This window comes from Meleagris gallopavo, chromosome 5, assembly GCF_000146605.3.
Source record: "Meleagris gallopavo isolate NT-WF06-2002-E0010 breed Aviagen turkey brand Nicholas breeding stock chromosome 5, Turkey_5.1, whole genome shotgun sequence".
Classification (NCBI taxonomy): Eukaryota; Metazoa; Chordata; class Aves; order Galliformes; family Phasianidae; genus Meleagris; species Meleagris gallopavo.
The window spans coordinates 752,304-755,476 of record NC_015015.2 but is presented as its reverse complement, the minus strand read 5'-3'; the positions used below and the strand labels follow the sequence as shown (position 1 = coordinate 755,476).

Genomic DNA, 3,173 nt, shown 5'->3' with positions numbered 1-3,173 from the left:
CTAACAGATGAAGAATTAAAATAACAGCTTTGTTCCATGTAATAGATAATTCTTTAGTCAGCATATTTTATCCAAGAAAGAGACTTTTGAACCTGCTGTTATTTCCTCTTTCCCAAGGGAAAAAACAAGCAAACAAACCAGTCCTAGTCACAGCAAGCTGTCCTCATCTGTACTATTCTAAGCTTCTGGCTCACGTTCAACTACATTTGTTTACATTCAATGTGAGCAAAGATTTTCATTCTGGGAGCTGTGAACTTGTTCTCAAGTTGCCGCTATCAAAGGAAAGTAGAGTATCCAGAGCACAGGGACAGAGTAGGCCAACATTACAACCTTAATAAAGCACAAACTGCTGTTTACTGCATCTCTGTACAGTGTGCGCAAATGAAAAGTGAGGCAAACTGAACCAAACACATTCCTGAGAGAACCGGACCAGTGACCCAGAAAGCACATGGGAAAGTTCCTCTAAGTGACATTCTATTTTATTTCATCTGTAAGATGAGATTTTAAGTGACAATAGGCATTTTAATCTATCATCACAGTGCTCCAAAGCAGCTTTTTGGATCAGAATCCAGTGAAGAACAAACATGAAGCTGCAGTTAACATAACTTGAAGTTTAAATTTTTGTCTGGTACTCCCCAGTTTTTATTGCCTCCTGTTGAATTCTGGATGAAATTTAAGAGAACTGAACTACTTGTCCAAATACTACTTCACTTAAGATTTGCATTCCCTCTCTTCTCCTTAAGTATTTTTTTGATGCAAATTTATAATCTTCTGGACATTTAAAAACAAACAAAACACAAAAAAACCCAAGTTGATTAAAATTTGCATATCATGCAAGTTGGCTAAAAGGTCTAACAAGCACAGAAGTTTTCTGGATCCTTACCTTCTTTAATAAAAAAAGGAAAATGAGTATTGTGTTTGTTTTTTAGGACAATACTATGTTTCTCATGTGCAAGTAAAAAAGATGATAAACGAGAAGGAGAAACATCAAGTTATTTCAGCTAAAAATTAAGGGGAGGTAGGACAATTGCATTAGAAGTGTGGGTGCATTTGCAACGTGTAGGTATGTGAGATTAAGTTTTCCTTCTCTTCCTAATCTTTCCATTCCAATATTTTTCAATATTTGGTTGATGCCCTCTTTACTATTTTTATAGAGGCACTGTTCAATCTACCTTTTTTTTTTGCTTTGTTCTAATAAACACTGTACATCTTTCTGTTGGTCTTGCACACAGAGTGATTCAAAAAGTAGCTTACTTTTTCTTTAATAACAATAGTGCCACCTAGTCGACAAGCTAAAGAACTGTGCTGGCCTGACGCCGTACTGTAATTACAAGCTAGACTCCCTGAATAGAATTGAACTATTGAACTGTCCCCTAAAAACATGTTTGCGCAAGGATGTACACAAATACTTATCTGTAGTTACAATAGTGAAATAACTACATCAAGTATAAAATAAGGAAATAATGGGGATCACTGCCATCAAGTAAGGAATCAGTCTATACTAACAGATTCTCACTGAGAACTGTACAAAAGAAAAATACATTATTAAAGAAGTCAGTTATGGAAGCATCACTCAGAACCATGCTGAGCTGTGGCACTTTTCACACACAGCAGTTCCATTAAGGGGAACAAAGGGGATTAAATTGCTCTCTTGGCCAAGTCTTGACTGTGGAGAAATCAGGAGAAACACCAGAAATCTGCTGTGTCCCCAAGAGCAGCACTACTGATGTTTATTCCCACAGCATTGGAAAGGAGCTCTGCTTCGTATTCAAAGAAATACATATATTTTTAAGTGTGCATAACAAAGGAATACTTTAACAAGACTTGTTATCCAAAAAAATCTTCTTCAACCCAACTCATGTTAAACTGCTATTAAACACTGTGGGATCCTCACAGTAAGTCTCCTCAAGGAAGTAAGTTTTCCACAGAATCACAGAACAGCTTGAACTGGAAATGACATGAAAAATCACCAAGCTCCAATCCCATCATGGGCAGCATTGCCACCCACTAGATCAGGCTGCCCAGGGCCCCATCCAACCTGACCTCAGAAGTTTCCAGAAAAAGGACCTCCACAGCTCTCTAGCAAGCTATTCCAGCACCTTGCCACTCTTTCAGTCAAACATTTTTCACCTATCCCCAATAGTGCCCACTCAGCAGCTCCAAGAGGAGCTCAGAAACACAGCAGCAGGTGGGGAGCACAGGAGCTCTGCCTGCTCCTCAGCAGCACTCCCAAAGCTCCAGAGACTGCAGACGCAGGCCAACATTCTCCCTGCTCCCTGGGTGCCTTGTCCAACACCACAGCAACAACTGCAGCTTTTTCCACCCGGGGAGGCAGAAATATTCCTCGCTTGTTTCTCTCAAGATACACAAGAGACAACGTGACAAGACATTTTAATAGTCCTACTCAGTAAATATTGATGTGTACATACCACCAGAGCAAGGAGAAGCAGACAGGAAGAAGGAAACACAGGGCCAGCCGGCTGCAGCCACCACACTAAGCCCACTGACGCCTTCCCGCCTCACCACAGCGAGGGCTGAGGGGAGCTGCGCTCAGCACCTGCCCCTGCACCACTCACTTGTCTCACACCGCTCTGTGCTTTGGCAAGAATATCATCTCTGACAAGAGAATGAACTCCCACGAGACCCTTCCCCCCAATATCCTGCTCCATTTTGTTGCCGTGGCAGAGAGGCACGCTGACAAAATGGCGCCTGGCGTGGATACACTGAGGAAGCAAAGAGGCATCACTGAGCTCCTCCAGGCGGGAAAACGGCACCCGCTGACTTCCATCGACACTCACTGAACCACATCTTTAGGTATGGCCTGAATTCTGCATGAGTCTTCATTGTTAATATCCAAGTTAACAGTTTTTATGTTTTTTACATATCTAAACTGCTTTCCTTAAGCTGAGACTGTGTTAACATTCCGTTGCTTCCTTACATTAAGTAGAGGCCGCATAATGCTAAGTGTCCTGCGAGCTACTTCAGTCAAATAAATGCAGCCTTAAGACAAAAAAAATACATATATATATAGTTTACAGTACTGTAATCCTGACCATCTCTCAAATGCACATTTCAAATACCTTAGAATAATTTGATGTAATTTTTTTTTCCAGAAACAAGTTTCTTCCAGGTCAAACAAAAATGATGGCCTTGTCATTCCGTAGAAAAAGTCA

The 3,173-nt window shown here is 40.9% G+C and overlaps 1 protein-coding gene across 1 annotated transcript in view; it reads right to left on the bottom strand.

The window, feature by feature from the left end:
• CCDC73 (coiled-coil domain containing 73) overlaps nt 1–2,813 on the bottom strand; it is a 54,330-nt gene extending 51,517 nt beyond the window's left edge. Inside the window, exon 1 of the mRNA XM_019615208.2 lies at nt 2,430–2,813. The gene's annotated coding sequence lies outside the window, so the exon portion shown is untranslated. The remainder of the gene's footprint in view (nt 1–2,429) is intronic.
• Between the last annotated feature and the right edge of the window lie 360 nt (nt 2,814–3,173).